Below are 13,845 nucleotides of genomic sequence, written 5' to 3'. Positions count from 1 at the left end.
GTAGGGGTGAGGTAACAGTGCTTTCTGCACAAGCATAAAGACTGAATTTGAATCTTCAACAGCTATGTAAAAGCCATGCAGGGTGTGAGTTCTTGTAGCCTCCAGCACTGAGGGGAGGGGAAGGGCTGAGGTGCAGAGGTGCCCTAAAGCTTTATGTGGCACACTGATCCCTTGCTCTCTCACCCAGCCTGCATAAACATCACAGACTGCCCTCTGGGTAGTGATTGTCCTTTACTCCCCGTTTCTTGGCAGGAAATATGATCTTTTCCACAAAGTAAAACTTCTCGTGCTTGTTTCGGCAGCACATATACTAAAATTGGAACGATACAGAGAAGATTAGCATGGCCCCTGTGCAAGGATGACATGCAAATTCGTGAAGTGTTCCATATTTAAAAAAAAAAAAAAAAACTTCTCCCCATAGTGATATAGTTTCCAATCTCCCTGTCCCACCTGCCCCAATACACCATCCTACCACACACCATCACACTAAAATTGACCAAGGAGGACACCATCATACCAGACACCATCGTACCAAACACCATCATACCAGACACCATCATATGAGACACCATCACGACAAAAGAGATCAAGGAGGACACCATGACTGAAGAGACCAAGGAGGAAGAGAACGAGGGAAACACCATCATACCAGACACCATCATACAAGATACCATCACAACAAAAGAGATCAAGGAGGATACCATCATAACTGAAGAGACCAAGGAGGAAGAGAACGAGGGCGACAACATCAGGCCTGGCCAGCCTCAGGACGCTGGCACAGCTCTCCCTCAAAAAGAGACCGAGGACAACATCACACTTGGCCAGCCTCAGGACACTGGCACAGCTTCCCCCCACAACCAGCGTCAACGCTGGAAGCGGGTGAAGAAGACAATCATGAACGGCCTCAGACATCTGTGCTGCTGCTGCCTGCCACCTGCTAAGACAAAGGCCGCCTCATGTAAGAACATGACTCCAATGAAAAGGGACCTTGGAGCCACCCTCAGCACCAGGTGAGTGCATTACTTCACTTCATTTTATTCACTTTTCCTTCTGTCCTTTGTAACTAATCTCTCCCTAGTGCTATAGTTTCCAGTCTGCCTATTCTACCTGCCCCAAGATGGGTTCCCATGTTGAGAACTGAGGCCTACAAGCAGCCTGATGGGAATTCTTTAGAAAGAGCCTCCTGCCATCCTATTGCAAGAGCCCCGCACCCACACACATGCCAAATCCATCACAGGTTACATTGCTTGAGTCCTCAGCCCCAACTCAGAACAAAGCCTGGAAAACTCAGTCTTGGAGTGACTGCAGTGGTAGCTGTGCCCTCTCTTGACACCAATTCTGCCCTAGTTACTCACCTCTGGCATATCTATTCTTGTTCCTTCAAGGCGACCATTCACATTGGATCCCACACTCACCACCACATGCCACACTGTGAGGGTATGATAGGTGTCCTGACAAGTCTAACTGGAGACTCTTGGAGGAGCAACCCACTGTGTCCCTGTGTCATGGCAGCCTCAAGCCCCTCCCTCGTGTATGTACCAGCTGGACAGATCTTAAGGCTGCTTCCATTTCTTCAAGTCTCTGCCCTTTGCATATTCTTGCACAGTTAATCAGCCTTGCACAGCCTTTGGGGAGAGTTCTGGGAAGCCTTATCTTTCCATCCTAGTATCACAGTGGTAAGACTTCATCTCTTGTGTTCTTTCTCCCTAGACTGTATAGTATAAATGATTTATAAAATCTTTATACTATAGTATAAAATGATCTTTATATAACTTATATTATTATAAAGATTTATAAATCATTTACACTATACTATAAAGATCATTTAAATGACCTCTATATAATTTATAATATAAAGATTTATAAATCATTTATACTATAGTATACAATAAATGATAGTATAGGATAAATTATAGTATAGTATAAGTGATTTATAAATCATTTATACTTTAGTATACTATAAAGGATAGTAAAGTATAAATGGTAGTATAGTATAAATGATGCTATATATAGTATAAATGATAGTATAGTATAAATGATACTATATATACTATAAATGATAGTATAGTATAAATGATACTATACATAGTATACATGGTATAATTTAGACTATACTATCCTTTATATTATACGATCAATTAAATGATAGTAGAGTACAAATGATACTATATATAGTATAAATGATAGTATAGTATAAATGATACTATATATAGTATAAATGATATAATTTATACTTATACTATAAATTGTAATATAAGTAAAGTATAAATGGGAGTATAGTATAAATGATACTATATATAGTATAAATGATATCATTTATACTATACTATCATTTAGAGTATACTATAGTATAAATGATTTATAAATCTTTATAGTATAAATTATATAGGGATCATTTAAATGATCTTTATACTATAGTATAAATGATTTATAAATCTTTATAATAGTATAAGTTATATAAAGATCATTTTATACTATAGTATAAAGATTTTATAAAACATTTATAGTATAAAGTTTTATAAATCATTTATAGTATTAAGATTTATATTATAATAGGCAACAAATTGCTTCATCTTACTAGATATATATGTAGGTTCATTATCAGTCTTAATTTGTGAAGGTATCCCCAAAATTTCCACTATTTCCAATAACTGTGTAATTACACAATAAGCCTTTTCAGCACTTAAAGCAGTTGCCCTTTGAAAAACTGGGTATACACCTATGTTATAGTGTACATACCTTGTTTTCCAAATTCTGCAGAATGAAACACATCAATCTGCCATATTTCACTTTTTTCATATCCCTAGGCTTACTTCCAGCATGCAGTCGAGTGTGGTTATACAGAGGACATGTGGGACATTTTTTATTATTTCTTTGCTTGTTGCCCAAGTTATAGAAAAAAAAATTATCTTTTACTTTTAACATCATGTCTTTCATGAAATGTTGAGGTGTTGTAATTGATCAGTTTCCTCATTTGCTTGTACCAATATACCTGGAAAGCCTGTATGAGACCGAATCTGCGTGATATATAATGGAGGGTTTCTACTTTTGTTAAGCCTTTTGCAGTTGCATGAATAATAAAGTTAATTCTAAACCATCAGGAATAAAGTCGGCAGTTTCTATATGACAAACAACTCATTCTACATATTGAGAGCCAGCAATTATATTAAGATTCAGGGAAATCTACTAATACCATAAGGATTACATACAATTTCAATTTTTGAATCGATTTTTGAACTGAACTATATGGTCTTTTGATCACCTGGCTTTTATGTGTGTGTGTGTGTATGTTTGTGTGTGTGTGTGTGTTGTAAATCTTTAATCTCTCACTTGGGAGACAGAGAAAGGTGGCTGTCTGAGTTTGAGATCAGCCTGGTATACAGAGTAAATGACAGAACAGCCAGGGTTACACAGAGAAAGCCTGTCTTGAAAAACAAAAAAACAAAAAACGGTGACCATTAAAAAGCCGCAGTTTTCCATCTGTAATATGGAGACACAGTCATTGTAGGATTCTTAGCAAGAATGCAATCCTTAAGGCTCCAATATCAACCATGGTGGTCAGCACCCTGGAAGGTTGCAAAGCCATTGCAAAGGCTTTGGGATCCATTTTCTCTCATCAGGAAAACCAAAGGAGTTCAATAGTCTTAGCCTATTGCTTCACAGCCACCACCCTCTGACTTCGGGTGAACCAGTTTAATCCTGGGAGGTTTTCCCAACTAGTCTTAGGGCTGTGTTCACAAATCCCACACCCAATAGTGTTCAGTTGGACTTAGCAGAGCACCTGGGTTTTCCTGCCCCTACCCTGAACCCCACAAACCCCAGAGCAAAATGACACTGGCAGTAGCTGAGCATGCGTTTTCCTCCCTGATTCCACTGAGACTGTGTTATTAGGATTTCACTGTTTATTTTAAAGAACAAGTTAATTTTCCATTTTTGCATCAAATATGGAAAGGAATTACCCACTCACTGAGCTTCGCATATTTGCACATAAACTGGGCTCTTACAGGAGGAAGAGAGTCACTGGCACCAAGGGAAAACTGGACAGAACTGACTGGCTGGCTCAGGTCCCTACTCCTTTATCTACCTGCCTTTCCTGCTACCATGCCTTCCCTGTCCTTATGGGCAGAAACTGGGGGAATCAGTGTGGTTGGTGCCCAAGCATGGCTAGGTCATTCCTTGCTCTGACATCATAAAGAGTCCTTGTGAGGAATGGTGGAACCTGGCCACATAGAGAACTCACTGGGACTGGGTTTGGTCCCATCAAGTGTGGCAGCCATTGGTTGCTAGACTGAATGGTTTGAGAGTTGGTGAATCACAGCATTGGCCAGCTCCCCTAGGACAACCAGACCTGTTGACCCTCAGCAGATTGAGTTTCCCTCTAACACTGTCAGTTTTGTGGCAATCGCCTCTATTTATTCATTCATTGGTTTCAGGCATGATTATGCTTACTGTTATATTCTTCATCTATCTCATGCTCACTTTGATTGTATCTCGCTATCACAGTATTTATATCAACTACACAAAACGAGTGATCGATCGCCCAGTGACACTTCCGTACATGTACATGGAGAACTTTGAATACATTCCCCTGATGACACTGCCTACTGCCCACCCCTTCTAAGCCCCTCACTCTTTCCCTTTGCTGTTCAGCACCTTGCTTCCCAAGTACAAGTACGGGCCAAGTGCCATGGACTCCTGTCCAGAGGACTGATGGACACACGGGATGGTCTCTTAAGGAAGGACACCAATGTGTCTCTGGGCTCTAGCACAAAGTCTCCTCCTAGCTGGTTATCTCAGGATCTTCCTGGCAGGTCAAGAGGCATGAGTCCAACAAAGGGACTAGAGACAAGCGTCAGCTCAGATCTTGTGATGGTGATTGTGGAACAGGGCAGCTGAAAAGGAATTCAGGGATAGAATAAGTGTAAGTCTAAAAGGAGCTTGTTCTTTGAGGAAGGATGGGACTTTCCTTGGTGAGACTTGCCATGCCCTGTCCCTCCAGCCTACTTCTGTCCTTCTCTCTGCCTGCAGCTGTACATTCATGGGTTATCTTCTGTTTTAAGGAGGGCGATTATGGCACCAAGCTAGGGTGTTATCAGGCACTGGAGGGGAGGGCAATAATGATTTTGAAGCAAAGAGTCGAGCCTGTGCTCTAGAGTTCTGCTGGTCCTACAGGTCAAAGAACATATTCAGGAACAAAAACCGCCTAGTGCTGGAATTATCTGCCCAGCACTGCACAGACCCCAAGCCCCAAAATAAGCACCTGTCTTTTTGGAGAAGCAGGGGACTTTTTATTGTCAAGGGCAGTCTACCCAAATTTCCAAGTCTAGGCTTGGATAAAACTCCTTCCTCCAACCTTAATCTGTTCATGTTTGGGGAAAGGCAGTGGGTAACAGAACCTTCATGGTCCAGCAACAATGCCCTTCAGGTTCCTTTCTGTTTTGCCAAGGTATTGGTGATGAGAGGAGGGTCTATGGTCTGTGACTTCCAAAAATCTGATATCTGATTACAGAACTGGCAAGTTGCGCTTTGGTGCCCTTTGCTGAACGGTACCTGTGTCTCCCTTTCATTGTGTGATGGTTTAGTTAACTAGACTTGCTATCCAGTGCTCAAGTGAGTGATGCACGTTCTCTGAAGAGTGAACATCCTTGTTGACCTCCTGTAAACTTCCACCCAGTTTCTCTGGCGTATGTCCCGCAGCTTGGGTGGGTGCTGTGAGGTCCACTTAATGTGAAAAACTGATGACTTTTGGTGGGAAGTGACAGCAGCCTAGCTTCAGGAGCATGGAAATGGCTGATCAGCCCTCCACCCTCAAGCGTTGTTGTCACAAGCACTTGTGGCTAGGCCCCGCTTGTAACAGCAACCTTGAACTTTTGAAGCAGTTGGGAACCTAGGTCATGCAGAAAACAAAAGCAGTCCTTTCTCATCTTCTCTTTGCTATTGCTTTTGTATTTGGTGAGGCAGGGTCTCCTGTAGCACAGGCTGGCCTCAGCATCCCTGTGTGGCCAAAGAGGACTTGAACTGATCCTCCTGCCTCCACTTTTCTAGCTTTTCCAACTGCCGAGTGTTTATCCTTTATGAGACTTTCCTGACTTTCACCCCAACCTCTTGTCTAAGGTCCATCAGCTGACCCTTGAAGGACTCTCAGTCAGGGCACAGCTAGTTGTGTCATGTCTAGATGTAGAGTGTGTTTGTGTGTGTGTGTGTGTGTGTGTGTGTGTGTGTGTGTCCTCCTTAAGGTTTGGGTGCCAAAAGTCCCACAAAGAATCAAGTGTTTGAATATTGTTCCAAGCAGGTGGCACCACGTGGGGAAAACTGTGGACCTTGGACAGTGGGCCTAGCAAGAAGAGGTGCGCCTCTGGGCATCACTGTGGACAGACACTGGAGTGTAACAAGCTTCCTCAGGCTCCTACTGCCCCACTGCCCTAGACCAGCTTTCCCGTCCCTGAGGACAGAATGTGAGGGAACCATGGGGATGTGCCTAGTGACCACTTGTCCATTCCTTGCTCTGACACCACAAGGAGCCATTGTGACACCTATCCACGTAAGGCTCTGGCTGAGCCTGCTTGTTGTCTTACAGAGCAGAAGCTCTTGGTTGGAGAGCAACTGGACTTCTGTGCCCGTGACAGACTATACTCGCATTTTAGGAGCTCTTTTGACCACCATATAGTAAGTGCCTTCTGTTCTCTAACCTACAATATTTTATTATGTTTGTTTAATAAACATAAACTCTCTTTCTATTCCCTCCCTCACACCCTCACACCATTCTCCACTCCTCTTGTCTTACAGAGCAGAATAGAGAGTAACTGGATTTCTGCACCGTGACAAGACATTCCTGGATTTTTGAAGATTTTGAACCATCATAGTAAGTTCATTCTGTTTTCTATCTGAGAACATTTTATTATGTTTATTTTATACACAGAAAGTCTCCTCCAATTCATGTAAGGGACCCTCTTTGTTTTAAAGTAAAGATTTTTGCGAATGGGGTAATCTGGAGAGCTGGCCCACCATTTCAAGAGCATGTACTCTTGGAACTAGGTTTGATGTACAGCTCTTCTGTGGGAGATCATAACTACCTGTAGCATTATCTAGATAGACATTATCACCATGTAATTGATGTGTAGTAGCAGAGAGTGCACTTGCGTGTGGGCATGTGAACATGTGTATGTATGCCCTCAGAGGCCCGTGGTGTAGGATCTCCTAGAGCTGGGTTCGGAGTAATTGTGAGCCACCTGACCTGGATCCTAAGAACCAAATTTCGGTAGGTCCTTTGCAGAGCTAGTTGTACCTGGACTCAGGGGCTGGCTGCCCCGCACGGACACCGCTGGGCTTGGGAGGTGTCTGTTGTTCTATATACTTCTCTCGCATCTAATTTTATTCGTGCCTGCTCTCTTCCAGTACAGGTGAGCTCAGGGTTAGAGGATGACCGTCTTTTCTTATCAGTGGCTCTTAGTTTCTAGAATCCTTTGGTTGGTTCTGCCAGTTTGCAGTTGATTCCTGTCAAACCAATCTGTCATATTTTGCTCTACACTGCTTTGGAACATACTTCATTCTTGTCTATCTAAGCATTTAAGTACCCAGTTAGGTGGTCTGAAATGTGTCTGACCTCTTCCTTCCTTCCTTTCCTAGTCTTTTGGATGTAGGAATTCATAGCTCTAAATACTCTCCTAGGCCTGATTTTAAGTCTGTCAACTTTCTCATTGAACTTTTTGGCTCTAGCCATATGAAGGAGGAGGGCCTGACTCTGAAGCAGGACATGGAGGCCTGCTCCTCTGTGGAGGACCCCTTCAACACCGACTATAGAATGATGAGGACTCTGGGACACGGACATTTTTCTGAAGTGAAACTCGCCTTCCATGTTCCCACTGTGACCTGTGTGGCTGTAAAACTCCTTAGAAATAAGAAGAAGTACAACTCGATTTTTAACAGTGAAATAAGCGTTATGAAATCCATGAACCACCCCAATATTATCAAACTTTTTCACGTGATCGAGACGGAAGAGATCACCTACCTGGTGATGGAGCATGCCTCAGAGGGAGAGCTGCTGCGGAGGATCCTGGAACGGGGGTCTCTACCGGAGTGCGAGGCTGAAAGGATATTTACTCAGGTGGTGCATGCAGTGAATTACTGTCATAACAATCAAGTTGTCCATAGAGATATAAAAGCCACCAACATCCTTATGGACTGCAGGGGGAATGCCAAGCTGATTGATTTTAGCCTCGCTGTGAAAGTAACTCCTGGGCAGAAGCTGCGGGGTTTCTGTGGCACTCTGCCCTATTGTGCCCCAGAACTCTTTGCACCCGGGGAATACGATGCTTACCCCATCGACATGTGGTGTTTAGGGATTCTCCTCTTTCTCATGGTGGCTGGGCACTTCCCTTTCCAAGCCAAATCTGTGGCAGGCATGAGGAACGAGGTCACCTCAGGCAACTTCACCATTCCTAAGCATGTTTCTATCGACATTTTCAATGTCATCTTGGAATTACTGATAATCAATCCCGGAAGAAGGCCCACCATCAAGGACATCATGAGGCACCCCATGATCAGGGCCAGTGAGGCACGTTCACCACCTACTTCCACCCCTAGCCTCCCAGGCACCCCGAGCCCTAGCATTGTTGGGACCATGAGAGTCATGGGCTATAAGCCTGAAGTAATCATTGAATCCCTGAGAGACCAAAAATATGACGAGGTGATGGCAACTTATCTTATATTACAACACCAGTCACCTGCGGGAGACTATGGCCACAACCAGGTGAATCCTGTGAAAACCAGGCAGACAGGCACTGTCCTCCACCTGACAGAGCCTTACACTTATCCTGGATCCCTAAGGAGAGCTGAACCTGTTCCCTATACCTTTACCTTGCCATCTAAGGGCCAGGAAAAAAGGGAGGAGCATTATTCCAGGAAACTTGCCAGATGCCAAAGCATGCCTGCCACCCTATGCTGCCATCCAGACACACACCCTCTCCACCTGGGCTGTCCTATTGCTATGTCCATCAAGGGCAGCATCCTGGAAATGAATATTTATTTTTCACAGGTTGGATCACGTGACAGCCACACTAATAGTGACCATATATCTCTGGGTCTATACACCAACTCTTCTAGAACATCCCAGAATGAGGGTACAAGTGACTTAGAGAGCCACATGTCCTACAGCCACCAATCTGAATCCTGGAGTTTCCTGGAGGAAGAGGACAGCTCAAGCTCCTCCTCTGAGGATTTATCGGAGATGACAACAGTCATAGAGATAGAGTCTACTATACTCGCAGAGGAAAAGACTCTAACACCGGAAGACATCGATGCTCAGGAAGCAATCATTGCCCTGAGAGTGAACATCATCAAGGAGGACACGATGCCTGAAGTGAGGGAGGAGGAAGAGACCGAGGAGGGAGAGACCCAGGAGAACAACATCACAGCTGGCCAGCCTCAGGACACTGGCATAGCTTCCCCACAGGAAGAGACCAAGGACGACAACATCACACCTCAGGATGCTGGCACAGGTCTCCATCAGGAAGAGACCAAGGATGACATCACACCTGGCCAGCCTCAGGATGCTGGCACAGGTCTCCCTCAGCAAGAGACCGAGGATGACATCACACCTGGTCAGCCTCAGGACGCTGGCACAGGTCTCCCTCAGCATGAGACTGAGGACGACATCACACCTGGCCAGCCTCAGGACACCGGCACAGCTTCCCCCTACAACCGGCGTCAACGCTGGAAGCGGATAAAGAAGACAATCATGAACAGCCTCAGACATCTGTGCTGCTGCTGCCTGCCACCTGCTAAGACAAAGACCGCCTCATGTAAGAACATGACTCCAATGAAAAGGGACCTTGGAGCCACCCTCAGCACCAGGTGAGTGCATTACTTGACTTCATTTTATTCACTTTTCCTTCTGTCCTTTGTAACTAATGATAATTTGCCCACTGTGGCACACCTGTGATCTTAACAACCTCTGTCACTTCAGAAAGACCAATACCATAGAAATCCCAGTAATGTGACCTCAGGCTTGTTAAGCAAGAAGTAGATTGTATACATATGCTGATAAAGCAGGAAGAGGAACAGGTGGGGCATGGCAAAGTCAGCAGAGATTGCTGAGAGACCAGTAGGGCACTTTGGTGCTCCAGGGCAAGCACAGAAAGTTCTGTGTGCTTCAAAGTCAGTAAGAGTCACTTACCTGTGTCTTTTTGCTTTGAAGTCCTAAAGACGACAGGCCCCATCTCCATGGCTTGTGGGCCATGGGTTGGGGATCAGCCTGGATGAGATGTGAAAAGCCTCTCGGGGAAGCCAGGCCAGAAGTCCAGAAGCCAGTGTGGTCACAGGAGCATTCTGCACAGGACCTATCCCAGTGCAGATCTGTCCAGGTAAAATCCCAGGCAGGAGGGGCTGGCTTTCCACTGGGTCTTCCTCAGAGGGGAAGGGCTGAGGGGCAGAGGTGCCCTAAAGCTTTATGTGGCACACTGATCCCTTGCTCTCTCCCCCAGCCTGCATAAACATCACAGACTGCCCTCTGGGTAGTGATTGTCCTTTACTCCCCGTTTCTTGGCAGGAAATATGATCTTTTCCACAAAGTAAAACTTCTCCCCATAGTGATATAGTTTCCAATCTCCCTGTCCCACCTGCCCCAATAAACCATCCTACCACACACCATCACACTAAAATTGACCAAGGAGGGCACCATCATACCAGACACCCATCGTACCAAACACCATCATACCAGACACCATCATAAGAGATACCATCACGACCAAAAAGATCAAGGAGGAAACCATGACTAAAGAGACCAAGGAGGAAGAGAATAAGGGAAGCACCATCATACCAGACACCAACATACGAGATACCATCACAACAAAAGAGATCAAGGAGGATACCATCATAACTGAAGAGACCAAGGAGGAAGAGAACGAGGGCGACAACACCACACCTGGCCAGCCTCAGGATGCTGGCACAGCTCTCCCTCAGCAAGAGACCCAGGACAACACCACACCTGGCCAGCTTCAGGAAGCTGGCAGAGTTCTCCCACAGCAAGAGCCCGAGGATGACATCACACTTGGCCAGCCTCTGGATGGGGGCACAGGTCTCCCTCAGCAAGAGACCGAGGATGACATCACACCTAGCCAGCCTCAGGACGCTGGCAGAGCTCTCCCTCAGCAAGAGCCCGAGGACGACATCACACCTGGCCAGCCTCAGGACGCTGGTACAGGTCTCCCTCAGCAAGAGACTGAGGATGACATCACATCTGGCCAGCCTCCGGATGCTGGCACAGGTCTCCATCAGGAAGAGAATGAGGAAGACAAGACACCTGGCCAGCCTCAGGAAGCTGGCACATCTCTCCCTTAGCAAGGGACCGAGGATGACATCACACCTGGCCAGCCTCTGGACGCTGGCACAGCTCTCCCTCAGCAAGAGATCGAGGACTAGATCACACCTGGACAGCCCCAGGACACTGGCACAGCTCTCCCTCTGTAAGAGACCGAGGACGACATCACACCAGGCCAGCCTCAGGATGCTGGCACAGGTCTCCCTCAGCAAGAGACCGAGGACGACACCACACCTGGCCAGCCTCAGGAAGTTGGCACAGCTCTCCCTCAGCAAGGGACCGAGGATGACATCACACCTGGCCAGCCTCTGGACGCTGGCACAAGTCTCCCTCAGCAAGAGACCGAGGACGACATCACACCTGGCCAGCCTCAGGACGCTGGTACAGGTCTCCCTCAGCAAGAGACTGAGGACGACATCACACCTGGCCAGCCTCAGGAAGCTGGCACAGCTCTCGATCAGCAAGGGACCGAGGATGACATCACACCTGGCCAGCCTCTGGACGCTGGCACAAGTCTCCCTCAGCAAGAGACCGAGGACGACATCACACCTGGCCAGCCTCAGGAAGCTGGCACAGCTCTCCCTCAGCAAGGGACCAAGGATAACATCACACCTGGCCAGCCTCAGGACACTAGCACAGCTTCCCCCCACAACCAGCGTCAACGCTGGAAGCGGGTGAAGAAGACAATCATGAACGGCCTCAGACATCTGTGCTGCTGCTGCCTGCCACCTGCTAAGACAAAGGCCGCCTCATGTAAGAACATGACTCCAATGAAAAGGGTCCTTGGAGCCACCCTCAGCACCAGGTGAGTGCATTACTTCACTTCATTTTATTCACTTTTCCTTCTGTCCTTTGTAACTAATCTCTCCCTAGTGCTATAGTTTCCAGTCTGCCTGTCCTACCTGCCCCAAGATGGGTTCCCAGGTTGAGAATTGAGGCCTACAAGCAGCCTGATGGGAATTCTTTAGAAGGAGCCTCCTGCCATCCTTTTGCAAGTGCCCAGCACCCACACACATGCCAAACCCATCACAGGTTACATTGCTTGAGTCCTCAGACCCAACTCAGAACAAAGCCTGGAAAACTCAGTCTTGGAGTGACTGCAGTGGTAGCTGTGCCCTCTCTTGACACCAATTCTGCCCTAGTTACTCACCTCTTGCATATCTATTCTTGTTCCTTCAAGGCGACCATTCACATTGGATCCCACACTCACCACCACATGACACACTGTGAGGGTGTGATAGGTGTCCTGACAAGTCTAACTAGAGACTCTTGGAGGAGCAACCCACTGTGTCCCTGTGTCATGGCAGCCTCAAGCCCCTACCTCGTGTATGTACCAGCTGGACAGATCTTAAGGCTGCTTCCATTTCTTCAAGTCTCTGCCCTTTGCATATTCTTGCACAGTTAATCAGCCTTGCAACAGCCTTTGGGGAGAGTTCTGGGAAGCCTTATCTTTCCATCCTAGTATCACAGTGGTAAGACTTCATCTCTTGTGTTCTTTCTCCCTAGACTGTGGCAACAAGTATCACATCGTGAGACACACAGATGTCTGTGTGATTGACCATGTATGGTCCATCCATCCTGGCGCTTCCCTGAACTTGAATGTAGGACAAAGGTCCTTGAAGATAGCTTCTGTCTTCAACAGCATGTCCCCAATGTACTTCCACAACCGAAACACTCTTGAGCAACTCTAAGCCCATAGGATGGACATTTAATATGGCAGATGGATGTGTTTCATTCTGCACAATTTGGAAAACAAACGTATGTACACCATACCATAGGTGTATACCCAGGGTTTCAACGGGCAACTGCTTTAAGTGCTGAAAATGCTGATTGTGTAAATTACACAGTTATTGGAAATAATGAAAATAATGAAAATTTTGGGGATACCTTCACAAATTAAGACTGATGATGAACCTACATATATATCTAGTAAGATGAAGCAATTCTTTGCCTATTATACTATAAATCTTTATACTACAAATGATTTTATAAAACTTTATACTATAAATGATTTTTAAATCTTCATGCTATAAATGATTTATAAAACTTTATACTACAAATGATTTATAAAATCTTTATACTATAGTATAAATTGATGTTTATATAACTTATATAATTATAAAGATTTATAAATCATTTACACTATAGCATAAAGATCATTTAAATGATCTCTATATAATTTATACTATAAAGTTTTATAAATCATTTATACTATAGTATACAATAAATGATAGTGTAGTATAAATTATAGTATAGTATAAGTGATTTATAAATCATTTATACTTTAGTATACTATAAAGGATAGTAAAGTATAAATGGTAGTACAGTATAAATGATACTATATATAGTATAAATGGTATAATTTATACTATACTATCCTTTATATTATACTATCATTTAAATGATAGTGTAGTACAAATGATACTATATATAGTATAAATGATAGTATAGTATAAATGATGCTATATATAGTATAAATGATATAATTTATACTTATACTATCCTTTTTAATATACTATAGTATAAAT

General features: G+C 44.8%; 1 non-coding gene and 1 pseudogene across 1 annotated transcript; both read left to right on the top strand.

Annotated features, from left to right (window-relative positions):
* Window positions 1-286: 286 nt before the first annotated feature.
* On the top strand, window positions 287-393 carry LOC132654479 (U6 spliceosomal RNA). The gene has a single exon (XR_009592120.1). It is a non-coding gene; the product is annotated as a U6 spliceosomal RNA (small nuclear RNA).
* A 7,327-nt stretch (window positions 394-7,720) lies between these two features.
* On the top strand, window positions 7,721-8,624 carry LOC132654082 (sperm motility kinase-like; annotated as a pseudogene).
* The last annotated feature ends 5,221 nt before the right edge of the window (window positions 8,625-13,845 follow it).

The sequence above is a fragment of the Meriones unguiculatus genome, chromosome 5 (assembly GCF_030254825.1).
Source record: "Meriones unguiculatus strain TT.TT164.6M chromosome 5, Bangor_MerUng_6.1, whole genome shotgun sequence".
NCBI classification, from domain to species: Eukaryota; Metazoa; Chordata; class Mammalia; order Rodentia; family Muridae; genus Meriones; species Meriones unguiculatus.
Note: the sequence above shows the minus strand (reverse complement) of the source record. Positions and strands in the feature narration are given on the sequence as shown.